General features: G+C 44.2%; 1 protein-coding gene across 1 annotated transcript in view; it reads right to left on the reverse strand.

Annotated features, from left to right (window-relative positions):
* Positions 1-18,705, reverse strand: part of IGHMBP2 (immunoglobulin mu DNA binding protein 2) — a 219,196-nt gene that overhangs the window by 191,029 nt on the left and 9,462 nt on the right. The window lies entirely within an intron of this gene.

Raw genomic sequence — 18,705 nt, forward strand, 5'->3', positions numbered from 1 at the left:
CAAAGAATTACTCTGATAATAGTTTTTCTGATTGTGCCAGGGGTAATACTATAGTAGGGCTTGAATACTAGCAGTTACCTTGTTTTGTCATCTCTCTGCAGATCTACATACTAAAGCTAAAGGTAGCGCCAAGCAATAATTCCAGGTCTGGAATACCCTTTTAAGTTTGTGCAAACCTAACTTGCCTGGTTTAAGGGTTTTCACCAGTTCTTCTTTAATCATTTCCTATACTGAGAAAGGTTGAAAATGTACTCCTGACAAGGGTCAGAAGTAAAACTGCTTCCATGGTTGAGTAAAGAAGTGGTTAAAGGGAAGGTCAGTTTTTAAATGCTCACAGATGTTCACATGAGCAAATCTGCACATGCATATTTGCTCATGGTAAAACACAGTTCACAAATATTTTCTAAGATTATGATTTCCTGGTCTACGTCTGTAAATTCTTGTCAAATCATGAAATAGGTAAACCTGTACTATGGCAAAGACATATACAATGGGAGCACTTTTGTGACTTTAAGAATTGGGCCCCTAAATAGGTCTCTCTCTATTCATCTATCTGCTGGCTTCAGTGTGAATAATCACAATCTGCTCTTTCACAAGGAGCATGTCAGCACACATAGTAGTTTTGTTCAGTGCCATGAACTACTATGGCAATGTGTGCTTTTTGAGACCAAATAAATATTAACAATGGTGAGGGCCCAACAGCTCTCACAACAATAAAGTTTTACAAAATCCATGTCAAAACAAGATGCGCACTGACAAAATCAAAAGACTGACCACCAATATAGGACCTATCGCCTTTGCCAACGCTTGTTTATATTCATGTTTCCCATAATCCTTTTCAAACTGGTTACACTGACTTTCCATTATCAATATTTTTTGGAAATACTAGCATGCATCAACACATTCTAATAAAAGATTCTTCAAAGAAATGGTAGTTTAGTATGACGTTTTGTTCCTAGTTGCATTTTTTGTGAACATTTTATTTTGAACGCAAAGAATCATCAATCTTACTTTCAAGCTTCTGTAAATATCTGCATGTAATCAGACAGCATTCTGGGAGCATTATAGGTAGCCTCATATTGTTAAACTCTGCAAATGAGTGTACAAATTTTTTACTGGAACCACTGTTAGTAGTGCAGTCTGTGCTTACAACATTTATTTAAAGTGATGAACCATAAATACAAGTTTGGCCAGCGTTAACATATGGACACAAATATTACTTTAGCTGCAGACAATTCCATTTCCTGCTCCATAACGTGGTGCTGTAAATTGGCAGCTAAAGTGTCTGTTCTGCAGGGGGTTGAGTCTACTTGTCCCAAGGACAGAATACACCTGTTGTCCTTGACCTAGCAGACAGTGAACATTGTGATGGGTGCTAGTGCACCCTAAGCACTACAGCATTGCCACCGGCTATATTATGAGTCGGAGACAATTCTGTAGGCTGTTTCCCCAGCAGGTGGAAAATGTGTTTCCGCCCACTGACCCAGCAGGAAACTTGTAACGGGCCAAGCCAGGAGGATGCCACATTGGCGGCAACCTATCCGTCGGGACTTCGGCGGACAGGCTTTTCTGTCTGCTGCAGTAATAAGCCCCTATGGGTCCTTGGCAGTACAGGCAGTATGAGAAGAATCTGTGTACTCAACCTTTCTTTGAGTTGTCTCCCAACAATGGTCTGGAGGGCGATGCAGCGAATTTTCACTCCAGAGCTCTGGGTTACTTCATTCGCATAAAAGGATAACACAGCACCTTGAAAATGATTCTTCACCATGACTGGGATCTTGCTAGTGAAGTGTGCACGTTTCACAATACTGTCAAAATAGAGGTAATTTCCATTAAAAATGACAAAGGAATCCTAAAGAAGGTGGGTTATCTTGCTAAACAGCATCTAAGTGACAAATACACTATTGGATCCTTTTAGTCCCTACAGTTTTCATCCACCTTACTATCTGGAGCTGCTAATATTTTGGAATATATTCAAGCTGAAAAGTCTCAAGACTGTATTAGAGCCTCTTGTTGCCACTATTAATTGCTATATGGCACAAAATCACAATGGTTGTTAATAAAGGATTATGTAGGAATAATGGCAGATGACCGCAATGTCCCAGCCTAGCCTTGACGGACCTGCCAGTTGCTTATCACTCTGTCAACCACGCAATCTTGATTTTACCCTTGCAGGAAACTGGACCTGGAGGTTCAGCTATGGAATAGTTATACTTCTCTTTTGCAGATATGGGTCAGGCACTTTCCTTGCCTACTTAGGCATCTGACTCTTATCAATCTGGTTGTGATGCCACTATGGGGTCAGCTGTCTTCAACCGCTTTTCAAGGCATTTCTTACCAAGTGGGTACATTTCACTGCTATGTGCACGCTGATTCTACCCAGACGCCTGAGCGAGAGCTGGATGTAATAGCATCAGGATGCCAAATATGCATGATAGTAGTATGGGACTGGATGAGCACTGAACGTTTCAAATTAAACGTCAAAAGACTGATCAATCATGGTTATAGGAGGAAGTAAAAGAGGCTCTGGAGAGGAATCTTCTGTTCAACTTATATGAGAGCTTGCCTACATCCAGTGATGGTCAGAAAAAATATGTTCTTAAAGAGTGACAATGCTTTGTCCCTTAGAACACAAGTCAACATGCGGATTCCATCTCGTTTTCCCCCACCTGCAACTAGCTCGTTTGTATTTTGCCCACTATGACTCTTGAAGGACCAACGTTCATAGTAACTGTAATAAACAGACCCAACCTCAGTCAGGGCAATGGGATGTTTTGGGCTCCAATGAATATCTATACTCAAGAGCTTACAAGTGGTACAAAATGGCACTTCCTGGCTTAATCTAGAGAGAAGCAGCTGGGATCATGTTTCCCCTAAGGCTCTCTTCCTTGGTCCTGGATGCTGCTGGAGTTCATTTTAAGGCCCTCTGACTCTTAGAGCAATTTGCGACACCAGCTCCTTTTTCTGAAAATAAAATCCTGGTTGTCAATAGTACACATGTAACCTTTCTATTTAAATGCTTAGATATTTTGATTGCCCTCAGTTTTGTAAGAAAAATGCTGGATGGAAGCTCAACTGCTGTGTTACAGTCTCTCTTGTCATTTGGATTATGTATATTCGCATTCTGAAAAAATACATCGTAAGCTGTTTTCCACCTTGTAGTTCTGTTCCTGTTTGCAGCTGTGGTACTCATAATCAGCTTGTGTCATTGTCATGAAACTATTTGATGACCGAGTGCATTAGGAAAGCAATACATAACAAGCTTAGTACAATTCTTTTAGCCATGGCATGACGGGGGTGAATGTGAAATGGATCTTACAGCCTTAGAAAAGTCATAATCTAGAGTAGATTGCTCTGGAACACTCGATATGGTTTTGGCAGAAAATGTCATGAGTATCAGAAACTTGATAGCATACGTGATCAATTCTATTAACGACACAGAGGCGAAGATTATGCATTCTATTCCTTGCTTTATTTTTAACAGCATCCATGTCAACAAACAAAACAGTAACCATAGAGTTGTATATGAAAAACTATAACTTACAGTTCCAAAATGAAGTACACATCTCATGGTAGAAGGTCCAATAACCAATCAACTCTCATGAGACCTATAAACAGGGTAGACAATATTACCTCCACGTTTTCTGCTGCGAGGAATTCCTTTCGAGGTTGTAAAATTAATGGTTTCATTTGCACCATACTAGACCACGGACGCACTGCCACACTCATCCTCCTCGACCTCTATGCTGCATTCAACACCGTTTCCCACCCCACCCTCTGCTCTAGACTCCACAACGCTGGCATCCGAGATAAAGCACTGGAATGGATTAGGTCTTTCCTCACTGGAAGAACACAGAGTGTCAGTCTACCACTGTTCACATCAGAACCCAAACATACATGCTGCGGAATACTTCAAGCATCATCACTCACCCCAACACTTTTCAACAACTACATGGCCCTGCTAGCCAGATCACCAAACAACACGGGCTAAACATGGTCTCCTACGCCGACAATACCCAACTGATCCTTTCCATGTCCGGCGACCCTGTGAAGGCCAAGAGAAGATTCCACAATGGGAGAGCAGTCGCCACCTGGATGGAAGCCAGCTGCCCCAAACTCAACTCAGACAAGACAGAGATCCTCGTAATCGGCTCTACCCCTTCCACCTGGAGCGACTCCTGGTGGCCCACCACACTGGAAAACGCCCCTGCCCCCATGGATCACACGTGCAATGTAGGCATCATCCTGGACTCCTCACTATCCATGACCCGCCAAGTCAACGCCGTCTCATCGTCATGCTTCCACACCCTCCGAATCCTTCAAAAGATCTTCAAGTGGATCCCCTCCGACAGAAGGAAGACAGTCACCCACACACTTGTCACTAACAAACTGGCCTAGGGAAACACACTCCATGCCAGCATCACCAAGAAACTGCAATCAAGACGACAAAGAATCCAGAATGCAGCAGCCAGACTCATCCTGGACATTCCCCGACACATCCACATCTTCTCCCACCTCAGAGACCTACAGTGGCTCCAGGTCAATTAGTGAACATGCAAACTTCTTATTTACACCTACAAGGCACTACTCGACATAGGACTGGAATTCTTCAACCACCACCCCGCCTTCTACGTACCCAACAGACACATTTGTTCGTCCCAGCTCACCCATGCAGCCGTTCCCAAGATCCAGAAAAGCACAGTAGGAGGAAGATCCTTCTCCTACCTTGGAGCCCGGATATGGGACACGCTACCTCTCAAACTCAGGCAGACAGCAATCACTCAAGCAGTTCAGGAAGGACCTCAAGATCTGGCTGTTCGATTGAGCAGCAGGCCCACAAACAGTGCCTTGAGACCCTACGGGTCCCTATGGGCCGCGCTTTAGAAATGGTTGATTGATTCTTTCTTCTGATCTCAAACTGAAATAAAGAAATTAAACATCTGTACTAAAACAAAGGAGGGTTCAAATGCCATTAACATACAAGTGCTAGCACTGTGGTAATACATCATCATCTTCATAAACAAGACATTAACTGTTGTATTATGCAATCAATGGTTGGGATAATCTTCGCCTACGTGTCCTGAATAGAATTGAAAATTATTTTTCATGTATGGTATAACATTTTCGATTCCATGTCAGGACCAGAGGTTTCGTATTATGCAAGTTTAAAGTTTATCTACCACCCCAGAAAAAGGATTACTTACTGGTTAATGGTAAAATTCTTTAAACATGGAATCCGAAGACCCGTCAGTCATATGGATAATGTCTTCTAAATGAGCTCCTATAGCAAAAGGTGTTGAAGCCACAGCACCCCAGACTGACTGTGCTCCAAAATAGAAGTACCTATAGCTCCCTCCAAAAGAAATTCCACCCAGCATATACGTGTAAGACATGAGACAGGGGCATAGGGCTGCACCAAATAAATCAATAAAGGACCAGTAGGGGAGTTCCACAAGGGAGTAGTTACTTTTTCACATTCTTGTAGACAATGAACAACACACAGCTTCCAATCTCCTGGAAGCGTTGGAAAAACGACATGTTTAGTTGCTGATTTGTTCCTTCTGGTGATCATAAATGTCACACCCTCTGGGTTGAAAAATTCTTACAGCCAGATCAAGAGCTCGAACGCCAGAGCTGCGTTTGCAAGTGAGTAGACACAACAAGCGCATCAATTTTGCCAAAAGCTGCATTCTGGAGAGTAAAGAGTTTTCTGGCAAGTCCTGAAGAAATGTAAGCACCAATGAGATATACCAAATAGAATAATACTGTGGCAGAGGAGGAGCCGAAAAGCGCACTTCTCTAAGGACTTTAGAAATAAGGGAATGCTCCCATACTGGTCTGTTAGCAATAGGAAAATGACCCACAGAAATTGCATATCTGTAAGAACTGACGATTCTGTAGGAAAGCCTGTCAGAAACAAAGCAGGCCAAGAAATTGACAATAAAACTCATATCTGCTGCCAGGGGACTGAGATCCTGTTCCACCCAACAGCAAGACCAAAATATCCAGGGTGATTGGTATTGTTTATGTGTAGAATTCTGCCCAAGCCCTGTCAACAAGGATTAGAGCGTGTTCCGAAAGTCCCTGCACATACCAATGTCTCTGCAAAGTCTCCATGCTACCAATCTCAACTATTGATTCAGGACCAAGGGATGTTGATAACCCAGAGGATCTAGGAGATTCGAGAAGCAAGGTGAAGAAGAGGGAAATCACAAGAATGCTCCAGAGGTATCAGGAAACAACTTTGAGCTCGCCATAGAGGGGATATCAGGAGCACTTCTGGTGACTGCTGACTGATCTAAAGGGTCACCTTCAACAACATTGGAAATGTGAGAAAGGCAAAAGTCAAACCCGGACATTTTTGCAAAAATGCATCTGTGCCAGGGGATCTGCTCTCCAACTGAAAAAGGATGGTAATTGGTATGTCAGATGAGATGCAAAAAGATCCAACTGCCTTGGATCCCATTCCTGCATACTCCTGTCAAACAGGCTCAGATCCAGTTTCCACTCTTCAGCACCCTTGAGATATTGTGAGTGCCAATCAGCTACTGAGTTCAGAAAGCCTAGAACGTGAAGAGCTATCACTGAAATCTGATGGTGAAGGCCATAGTGCCAGAAAGCCTTTGCAGTTTCTGAGAGGAGGCGAGATTCCATGCCTCCCGAGAGATTGACATATTGAACTGCTGACACACTGTCCATCCTCTGAAGTACACCACATGTGCTCCTTTTGGAGAAAAGGAGCAAACTGCAAAGGAGCCTTCTAAAAGCTCCAGACAACTGATGCGTAAAGAGAGTTCTATTTTGCACAATTGTCCTTTAGTCGTTACCTCGTCACAGGGAGCTCCCAAACTCCAACGGGTGGCATAGTATTCAACCACCAAATCCAGAATGAGACCAATAATGTCTTTCCCATTACAGGCATCCATATAGTTGAGCCACCTTTGTAGTTGATGAGTGAGGTGAATGCAACCTGATCCGAATAAGACAGACCTTTCTGCAAGTGAGCGATTTTCAGGCACTGTAGAGCACAATAATGGAGAAAGCCCAGAAAAAGTGCTTGGATCGATGATGTCTGCAGGCCTACTAAACTTGCTAGCCAAGGAAGAGTAATAGTTGTTTTTGCTAGTCTCCTGCGGATCTCTTCTTTTATTGCTCCGATCATCTGAACCGGAAGGGCCAAGGCAGCGGAGACCAAATCAATCCTGAAACCTAGAAAAGTAATTTGTTGTGCCGGACAAAGCTCATATTTTTCATGGTTGATGACAAACCCTAGAGATTCCAAAATGAAAGAGGTAGGGCCAAGTGGTTCTGGAGTACAACTGGGTCCTGTGACATCAAAAGAATGTAATTCAGGCAGGCGATCAAAGAGATGGCCCTGACTCTCTAGAACTCTAACACAGGCTTGAGAAGCTTTCTAAAGCACCAAGGGGCTGAAGATAGTCCAAACAGCATTGCTAAGAATTAGTAAGTAAGATGTTGCCATTGAAATTGCAAGAACTGATGATGAGGTGAAAGGATTCAGACTGTCAAAAAGGCGTCCTTCCTATCCAGTCTGACAATAAAGTTGCCTTCTCTTAGATCCCCCTCTATCTTGAAGTGGGGGTAGAAGATGAAAGTGGTGAATTCTTTTGAGATTTATGACTAGGCCACAGCCTCTGCCTTTTCTGTCCACTAGGAAGATGTTGCTGTTAAATCCCAAGGGATGCAGACTGCATGGAGCTATGGCCTGTTTGTGTAGGAGAGAATATATATCTTTGGTTATGAAGTGTATTTTGTGAGATGGAAAGTGATGATGATGGGAATGGGAGGATTGGACTGGGGTCGCATTGAACTGAAGGCTGCACCCCTCAACAGTCTGATATACCCATGCATCTTGCGCAAAGTAGCCAGAATGTCAGGGTCAGTGGGGGTGCCTTGGTCTTTAGCTCTGAAAGCCTTGTCCAGAACCTTAGACAAAAGACCAGAGATGTATACAAGCTTATTCTGGCAAGCTTTCCAGAATCTGTCTATCCCTTTTTAGGGTCCTTGACAAACTTCTCAGGAAAGGTGGGTCAACTTCAGGGGTAGGGCTACTCCACCCAAAAGAGAAGGTCGGGGAGATTCTGCCCTGAGGCGGGCCCTAACTTCTTTGGGAAAAGAATTACATAATCTGCTTTGTACATCGGCAGCCATCTTAGGGAGCCTGGCAATGATAGGGGGCAGACCCTAGCGAGGCAAACAACGCAAGAGAGAAAGAGAGAAGAGAAGAGAGAGAGAAAAGAGAGAGAAAGAGAGGAGAGAGAAGAGAGAGAGTCCATTCTATAGACCAGAAGTGCTGCCTGCCTCACTAGGGTCTGCCCCCTATCATCACCAGGCTTGCATGTATTTCCATACCAGGCTTGCATATATTTCTATCATATAGAAATAGACAATGACAGTATCGCTGGATATGGCACCTGGACAAGACAAAAACTGAGCAAACTACCTGCAGGCTACAGCCTGCCTTCAATCATTACTGACACCCACAAACGGGCGTCAGTAAGCATAGATTATAGCAGGTCTCAGGAGGGGCGTCTCGCCAGGAGGGAAGGAACTGCCTCGGCAGACAGGGATGGTCTGAGGAGAAGTCAAGGAAGAATGTGGATGGAGTCAGGTTGAGGAGCGAGCGCGCTGAACAGCCTGCAGCTCACGCTCCATAGGAAGAGGCAGGGGGTGAAGGCAGAGGACAGAGAGGCAATGATGTTCCACCCAGCTGCCACAATGGAGTAGAGAGACAATAAAATCACTAGGAAACCACAGAAGTAGAAGGGGAGCACACTTGTGATCGTCGACTCACTGACAGAAGTGTCAGAAAATGGCAGCAATGAAGGCTTCAAAATGGTGTCATACCAGCTGGGGAACAAATCATCAGGGAAATCGATTACCGCTGACTATGTCCACATGGTCAAGAGGGTACAATAAAACATAAGCAAGGCAGTGTTTCCATTATTAACCTGATAAAATCAACATTCAATGATATTTGTCAAAGAAAATCTTGAGAGAGATACTTAACATGGCTGCCGAGCAGCAAAGAAGCAGAGGAGTAAATATTGTCTACCCTGTTTATATGTGTTCGTGACAGTTGATTGGTTATTGGACATTCTACCTTGAGATGTGTACTTCATGTTGGAACTCTGAGAGTTGTAGTTTTACATATACTATGGTTACTGTTCTTTTTGGTTACATGGCTTCTGTTAAAAATAAAGCAAAAATGAGAATGCATAATCTGGGGCCTCCGGTCCTGACAGAATCGGAAATGACTAGAGATTTGTTTCTTATTCAAAGGTCAATGTTTTCCAGTATACTTTGTATCTCGTTTTAAGCAGCTGTAACACGTCATCGGGGAAAAACTGCAGAAATGATCAAGATCTCTTGAAATGAGAGACACTTCAATTTCGTATTATCGGCCTCAAAGTTTTTCCACATCTTGGTACCCCAGAGCTTTACCAAGCTTTTGTAAGGTATTGCGGAAAGGAAGCAGAGCGATATATTGGTATATCCACCACCATGCCTAGAGGGCAGCCTGTAGTGATATTTCCCCTTCAGTGAAAGGACTGCTCACTACATGAAAGGGGCTGATGGATTTAGGTTCACTTTTTTGTGAGTTACTGACAGGAGTCACTGTATCGGCTCCTACATGAATATTCAGTGCCTCTCAAGCCTTCAACTGTAAATTGCTAGGGACACTATCTGTCCTACACCACTTTCTTCAAAGCTGTGTCTGATGGGTGCCCCTATTGGTCACTCCAGAGCATCACAAGTTAGCATTTATGGAGAGAAGCACCGTTGGTAGGGAGTCCTGAGAGGTACAAAATGATTTAATGTTATTTAGTGTACTACAGACATAGTTAAGTATTTCCTTTGGTATCACCCTGTACAGTCTGTATTGCACACAGTAGTTACAAAGTGTTGGGATCAGGAGAGACAGGATGGTTGGAGGCTGACTTTGGAGGGTGTTGCCATGTGGTGTTAGGGTCACAATACATACTTTTAACTCTTCGCTTTGACTGCTGTACCTTACAAAGATGTCCAGACAATAAGCTCAATAACAACTTCAAGGTTCGCAACTGGCACATTTCCTGGCGCTTCTGATATTTCGGAAACTAATAAACAGATATATGACCATATTACCTTTCGGTAAAAATGTGTATTTAACCACATATACTGGCATTAAATACTAGAGGAGGGCAAACCAACAAATGAAAAGGGAGAGCTGAGTCAGAGTCAAGCCAAGAGTCCAGGTCATCCAGGTTTTTTGGTTACATTTTTACAAATTAGACAATAAATGAGTCTCTATTTGTGTTTCCTTTCGTTAGAAATTGGGTCTCTAATTGGCAGGGGTATACACTCTTGTCCAAGTAGGGACCACAATCCTAGTCAGGTTAAGTCGCAACACAATCCAAATTATCCTGTGCCCACCCTCTGGTAGCTTGGCACTGAGCAGTCAGGCTTAACTTGGAAGGCAATGTGTGAAGTATTTGTGCAATAAATCATATAGTAACACACTGAAAACACCACAAAAATACATTACACAGGTTTAGAAAAATAGATAATATTTATCTGAATAAAATAAGGTCAATACGACAAAGATCCAATAGGGACAAGTTGAAATATCACTTTTGAAAGGTTTAAGAGAGTCTCAATCCTTGGAAATCAATTGTTGTTTCTTTGTAATGCGTCAAAAATAACGCACGGGGACCCCAGAGGAGGAGATGCATAAAAAAATAAGGTGTTGCATCAGATTTTCCAGCGCGGCACAGACGATGCGGCGTTTCTTTCCATGCTGCAAGGGTTTGTATTTTTTTCTGGCGCCCAGTCTTGGTTTCTCACTGTGATGCTGGGATATTTTGATGCCCAGGGGCGATGCGTTGAAAATCCTCGACTCGCTGGTAGAAGGAGTAGGTGCTGCATCGATCTGGTAGGCGATGGTCAAATTTTCTGTTGCAAGGCAGGGACTGCCTCGAATTCTCCGCTGGGAAGTCAGTGCTGCGTTGTTCTGGTCGGTGCTGCCCAGCCAAGATGCAGACGTTGCGTCGATTTTCGACGCACAAGGAGGTTTTTGAAGAGGTGAAGTGTTTGTTGGCTCTGAGACTTCAGAAACAGGAGGCAAGCTCAATCCAAGCCCTTGGAGAGCACTTCAGAAGGAAGGCTGTCCTTCCAACAGAGTCAAGGGCCAGCAGGGCAACAAGCAGGGCAGCTGTCCTTCTCAGCAAAGCAGTCCAGATGAGCCCTTGGGGCAGACAGGCAGTTCCTCTGACACAGTGCAGGTGTAGTTCCAGAAGTGTCTGGTTTAGTGGGGTCAGAGACCTAGTGTATATACCCAAAAATGCATTTGAAGTGGGGAAAACTTCAAAGAGTGGTTATGAAGTGCACAGGTTCCCCTTTCAGCCCAGTCCGGACTACCAGGATGCCTGTGGGGGGTTTATCAAACCTTTGTGTAAGGGCAGGCCACTGGCTTTTGAAATGTATGTGTGAGCCCCTCCACCCTTCCTGCCCAGGAAGACCCATTCAGTATGCAGATGAATACAGATGTGACTGTGTGTCCTGTGTTTGTCTGGGTATAATGAACAAGGGGAGGTGTCAACCAGCACAGACCAGACGTGTATTGAAGACATGCTGTAAGGAACGGATGGTAGTAAGTGCAGAGAAATGCTCACTTTCTAAAAGTGGCATTCCTGAAATGGCAATATTAAATCCAACTTCACCAGTAAGCAGAATTTTCCATATTAGAACCTACCACTCAAAAGTATATGTGGGCAGTTCTAATGCTAGTCTGTGAAAGGAGCAGGCCTCACAGAAGCGGAAAACGAATTTGTGAGTTTTTCACTACCAGCACATGTAAAACATATAAGTACATGTCCCGCCTTTTACCTACAAAGCACTCTGCCCTATGGGTTACCTAGGGCCTACCCTAGGGGTGACATATGTGTAGAAAAAGGGGAGTTTAAGGCTTGGCAAGTAATTTTAAATGTCAAGTCGAAGTGGCAGTGAAACTGCACACACAGGCCTTGTAATGGCAGGCCTGAGACACGGTTAAGGAACTACTTACGTTGGTGGCACAATCAGTGCTGCAGATCCACTAGTAGCATTTAATTTACAGGCCCTGGGCACACGTAGTGAACTTTACTAGGGACGTACAAGTAAATTAAATATGCCAACTCGGTATGAGCAAATGTTACCATGTTTTAGGGAGAGAGTACATGCACTTTAGCACTGGTTAGCAGTGGTGAAGTGGCCAGAGTCCTAAAGCCAGCAAAAATGACATCAGAAATAGAAGAGGAGGAAGGCAAAAAGTTTGGGGTGATCCTTCAGAGAGGCCATTTTCCAACACCTTTTATTAAGGATTTGTTTTTACCTCTTTGCGCATTTTCCTGCACTTTTTATATAATGCAAACTCGACCCAAAAGGTACTGGGGCAGTTTACATGAGCACCACTTACATTAATCAATCTCACATGTATTAGTTATAGGCAAGGGGAGATTAAACGATTTGCCCAGAATCACAGGATGTTGAGCTGACACCAAAACTTGAATCTTGCTGGTTCCCTGTTTCCAAAGTTAGAAGCTCAGGTCGTAACACCACATCCTAGATAGACAGAGAAAGAGGCAAACAGAAGCCAAATGAAAGATTGGCATGTTATGGGCTTGAGGTTCCAAAAGGACCTCAAGCTTATCAGGAGGCAGGCTTGAGCCTGAGCTGGTTCAGGCTTTCAGTAGTTCGCCCAACTCTACTGAATACAAATATGGCACTACAAGTCACATAACTATCTGGCCACCTTTTCTGATTACATAAAATCAGTGTTAGCTGCCCTCAGCCCAGACTAGATATCTTTTCCCTAACGCAAATCCAGTTTGAAAAAAATAATGAGTGGCTTTTGATCTTTAGGGAGCAGTTTGCATAAGAATGTTGTATTATATAGCCTTTACAACCCCATATGAGGCGTTAAAGTGCTTTTTGGAAAGTAGCATGCTACTTCAGAACCCAAAAGTGGGTAAGTTGTGGATTAATAGGGGCAAATATCAACTGTTACTGAGAGTGGTGGGGCAGTCGGCATGTCTGTCTGTTTGTTGGATGAAAAGGATTATTGGATGGGATGGTGAAGAGTTTGGCAAGGATTATTTGGGCATTCAGAGCAGTAAAAGAGGTTTGAAAAATGGACTGACAATAACGCTTATACAACTTTCTCTCTTACTTCCTTTCTTGATTATGTCTCTTCTGTCAATTGAGCATAGTCTTTATCTGCCTCCAACAACTCGTTTTTTGTCATTGTTCCACTGCACTCTCGCAACCGTTTCCTTCTAGATGACCCTCTCCTCCATCCTTCACCAAAGCCAAAATGCAACTAAGAAATACAAATACAATCTGCCTATTTATTCTTCCACACATAATTCAGCCATTTATCAGTGTTCTTGCAACTTGGCAGCTACCAAGCTAATCTAACATATATTAATCATGCCGCTAGGCAGCAGTACTTTGATTAAAGTCATGTGGTTCTTGCTAAAGGTCAAATCCACACCCCAAAAAATGTCCTAAAGCAGCAAAACTCCATGCAGCACTCAATGCAATGCAATGTAGCACTCAATTACAGAGTAATTCTGCTTCGAATCCGACTGCGAACAAGAAGCAAAGGTGTGAGAAAGTAGCCTCTTTCTAGCCTTGTTACCCCCACTTTTGGCCTGTTTGTGAGTGTATGCCAGGGTGTTTTCACTGTCTCACTGGGATCCTGCTAGCCAGGGCCCAGTGCTCATAGTGAAAACCCTATGTTTTCAGTATGTTTGTTATGTGTCACTGGGACCCTGTTAGTCAGGACCCCAGTGCTCATAAGTTTGTGGCCTATATGTGTGTGTTCCCTGTGTAGTGCCTAACTGTCTCACTGAGGCTCTGCTAACCAGAACCTCAGTGGTTATGCTCTCTCATTTATTTCAAATTGTCACTAACAGGCTAGTGACCAATTTTACCAATTTACATTGGCTTACTGGAACACCTTTATAAATCCCTAGTATATGGTACTAAGGTACCCAGGGTATTGGGGTTCCAGGAGATCCATATGGGCTGCAGCATTTCTTTTGCCACCCATAGGGAGCTCTGACAATCCTTACACAGGCCTGCCACTGCAGCCTGAGTGAAATAACGTCCACGTTATTTCACAGCCATTTTACACTGCACTTAAGTAACTTATAAGTCACCTATATGTCTAACCTTTACCTGGTAAAGGTTAGGTGCAAAGTTACTTAGTGTGAGGGAACCCTGGCACTAGCCAAGGTGCCCCCACATTGTTCAGAGCCAATTCCATGAACTTTGTGAGTGCGGGGACACCATTACACGCGTGCACTACATATAGGTCACTACCTATATGTAGCTTCACAATGGTAACTCCGAATATGGCCATGTAACATGTCTATGATCATGGAATTGCCCCCTCTATGCCATCCTGGCATAGTTGGCACAATCCCATGATCCCAGTGGTCTGTAGCACAGACCCTGGTACTGCCAAACTGCCCTTCCTGGGGTTTCACTGCAGCTGCTGCTGCTGCCAACCCCTCAGACAGGCATCTGCCCTCCTGGGGTCCAGCCAGGCCTGGCCCAGGATGGCAGAACAAAGAACTTCCTCTGAGAGAGGGTGTGACACCCTCTCCCTTTGGAAAATGGTGTGAAGGCAGGGGAGGAGTAGCCTCCCCCAGCCTCTGGAAATGCTTTCTTGGGCACAGATGTGCCCAATTCTGCATAAGCCAGTCTACACCGGTTCAGGGGACCCCTTAGCCCTGCTCTGGCGCGAAACTGGACAAAGGAAAGGGGAGTGACCACTCCCCTGACCTGCACCTCCCCTGGGAGGTGTCCAGAGCTCCTCCAGTGTGCTCCAGACCTCTGCCATCTTGGAAACAGAGGTGCTGCTGGCACACTGGACTGCTCTGAGTGGCCAGTGCCACCAGGTGACGTCAGAGACTCCTTCTGATAGGCTCCTTCAGGTGTTGCTAGCCTATCCTCTCTCCTAGGTAGCCAAACCCTCTTTTCTGGCTATTTAGGGTCTCTGTCTCTGGGGAAACTTTAGATAACGAATGCAAGAGCTCATCCGAGTTCCTCTGCATCTCTCTCTTCACCTTCTGCCAAGGAATCGACTGCTGACCGCGCTGGAAGCCTGCAAAACTGCAACATAGTAGCTAAGACGACTACTGCAACTCTGTAACGCTGATCCTGCCGCCTTCTCGACTGTTTTCCTGGTGGTGCATGCTGTGGGGGTAGTCTGCCTCCTCTCTGCACTAGAAGCTCCGAAGAAATCTCCCGTGGGTCGACGGAATCTTCCCCCTGCAACCGCAGGCACCAAAAAGCTGCATTACCGGTCCCTTGGGTCTCCTCTCAGCACGACGAGCGAGGTCCCTCGAATCCAGCAACTCTGTCCAAGTGGCCCCCACAGTCCAGTGACTCTTCAGTCCAAGTTTGGTGGAGGTAAGTCCTTGCCTCACCTCGCTAGACTGCATTGCTGGGAACCGCGACTTTTGCAGCTACTCCGGCCTCCGTGCACTTCCGGCGGAAATCCTTTGTGCACAGTCCAGCCTGGGTCCACGGCACTCTAACCTGCATTGCACAACCTCCTAAGTTGTTCTCCGGCGACGTGGGACTTCTTTGTGCGACTTCGGGTGAGCACCGTTTCACGCATCCTCGTAGTGCCTGTTTCTGGCACTTCTCCGGGTGCTACCTGCTGCTAAGAGGGCTCCTTGTCTTGCTCGACGTCCCCTCTACCTCCTGGTCCAATTTGCGACCTCCTGGTCCCTCCTGGGCCACAGCAGCGTCCAAAAACGTTAACCGCACGATTTGCAGCTAGCAAGGCTTGTTGGCGTTCTTTCGGCGGGAAAACACTTCTGCACGACTCTACAAGGCGAGAGGGATCCGTCCTCCAAAGGGGAAGTCTCTAGCCCTTTGCGTTCCGGCAGAAACCGCAGCTTCTTCTGTCCAGTAGAAGCTTCTTTGCACCCGTAGCTGGCATTTCCTGGGCATCTGCCCATCTCCGACTTGCTTGTGACTTTTGGACTTGGTCCCCTTGTTCCACAGGTACCCCAGATTGGAAATCCAGCGTTGTTGCATTGTTGGTTTGTGTCTTTCCTGCATTATTCCTCTAACACGACTTCTTTATCCTTAGGGGAACTTTAGTGCACTTTGCACTCACTTTTCAGGGTCTTGGGGAGGGTTATTTTTCTAACTCTCACTATTTTCTAATAGTCCCAGCGACCCTCTACAAGGTCACATAGGTTTGGGGTCCATTCGTGGTTCGCATTCCACTTTTGGAGTATATGGTTTGTGTTGCCCCTATCCCTATGTTTCCCCATTGCATCCTATTGTAACTATACATTGTTTGCACTGTTTTCTAAGACTATACTGCATATTTTTGCTATTGTGTATATATATCTTGTGTATATTTCCTATCCTCTCACTGAGGGTACACTCTAAGATACTTTGGCATATAGTCATAAAAATAAAGTACCTTTATTTTTAGTATAACTGTGTATTGTGTTTTCTTATGATATTGTGCATATGACACTAAGTGGTACTGTAGGAGCTTCACTCATCTCCTAGTTCAGCCTAAGCTGCTCTGCTAAGCTACCATTATCTATCAGCCTAAGCTGCTAGACACCCTATACACTAATAAGGGATAACTGGGCCTGGTGCAAGGTGCAAGTACCCCTTGGTACTCACTACAAGCCAGTCCAGCCTCCTACAAAAGGCCACTGCCATCCCCTTGCCACTGGCATCTACTGTGATTATGGTATTAGCTTTGATGCCATAAGGAGTCAAGACCTTGGCCTTAAATATTTTCTCCTTAACCTTTCAAACACGTTTTTTGGTTCATCCGTCCACTCAAACAATGGTCCCTTATGTAAAAACACTCTCAACGGTTTAGTGTTGTCCGCAAGGTTATTCAAGAACTTAGTGTATGCTCAATCAAGCATATAAAAGACCTTAGTTGTAACTAGTCTTGCAGTTTGGATGCTCCCTAATTACCCGCAGCAAATCTGCCTTTGGTCTCATTCCATTGGCAAAGATGTTTAAACTAAATATGACATCTCTTGCTCAAGGAATTTGAATTTATCCTTAGAAAGGGCCATACCAGATATTCCCAGATGGTCCAGACCTGTTTTAAAGCCAAACTAAATTGCTCCACGGTTCTTCCGTCAACAAAATTGTCATCCTGGATGAGTACAGCCTGACTTTGGTCTGTAAAAATATTGGACATTGTCTGCTGGAACACACTCATTGCTGAGACAAGACCAAAAGGCAGGCGGGTGAAATGGAACACACCCCCAGCTGGTATGAAAGCAGTTAATGATTCTGAACCCTTATGCACTTTGATCTGATGCTAAGTGCTATGCAGATCTAACTTTGAGGATACTTCCCATTATTTAGAAACAGCACCAGCTCACTTATATGGGAGGAAGCCATCTGCTACATAGTTTTGATTCAAACAATATGGTCCACACAAAAATTAAACTCACCATCTGACGTCTTGGTAACCACTACAGGAAATGCCCAATCTTTAACAGGTTGTATCACACAATCATGAAGCATCTACTGCAGCATGTCCTTGACACAATCAGTATTAATTTTTCTGCCTAATCTGTATTGTCTCTTGCTTCAAAACAAATAAACACAGCTCTTCAATAATCCCAGTTTCTCTTCAACGACTGCATTACCTTCTCAAACTATCTTTTCCACATTCTTGCTCGGCACCACCATATCCTGATGGTCTGTGCTCAGGTTAACAATTATATGCAAGTCATTAGTGCACCTAAACCAAAATAGGTGGTCTCAACATTGTCATATACACCTTCTCATTCATGATTCTCTTCCCACATGTACTGCACCACTTATATTGAACTGCCCTGGCATCAACTGCAATTACTATTGTTAGGCTCCAGACCTACAGCCCCCACATCACTATCAATAAATCTCCTGGAATGATGGCACATGTGGACAAGAAATCTTCTAGCAGATCTTTTTTGCTGACATTTTGGGGCTAAACTTTCTCCCTTCTGTTTTTTCTCTTTGTTCTCCACCCTCAGTACTCTTTCTAAGTCTTTCTCATCTTATTTTATGGAAGCAATACTGTCCTTTCCTCTTCCATTACACATTCTAGCAAAGTGGACCATTCTGCTACACGTCCTATAATATTTGTTTTCAAAACGGTTATTTTTGGAAGTGTTGTGATAGCCTCTCCAACACATTAAAACTCCCCTTGCCTACCTCGTTGCTGATCCCTTAGCCCCTAGTCTTGTTTTCCAATTGATGGCATTACCCTCTAGCATTGCCTCCTTCTCTCTGTTGTTACCTCTTAACCCTTACTATTTTCAATGTTTTCCATTTTCTTAATACAAGAGTTCAAATCTTCGTCAACTTTGGAAATATCTAAGACCTCCTTCAGGTTAGGAAATCTCTTCAGCAATAGACTTTCCTGCATCTGCATGCTTGAGCACTATGTATAGTAGGTTGGTTTTTAATCTTTTATGTAACCAACTTGAAACTTTATAGCTAACTCTTTAAAACATACCACACACTCTTCTGTAATTTCATTGGATCTTACGCATAAAACTTGTATTGCATCATAGATATGTTGACTGACCTTACAAATCTTATCAATATCACATTAGCCTCCTTTCAAATGCCTGCAAAAGATTGTCCTTTTTGATCTAGTGCCAC

This window comes from Pleurodeles waltl, chromosome 3_1, assembly GCF_031143425.1.
Source record: "Pleurodeles waltl isolate 20211129_DDA chromosome 3_1, aPleWal1.hap1.20221129, whole genome shotgun sequence".
Taxonomy (NCBI): domain Eukaryota; kingdom Metazoa; phylum Chordata; class Amphibia; order Caudata; family Salamandridae; genus Pleurodeles; species Pleurodeles waltl.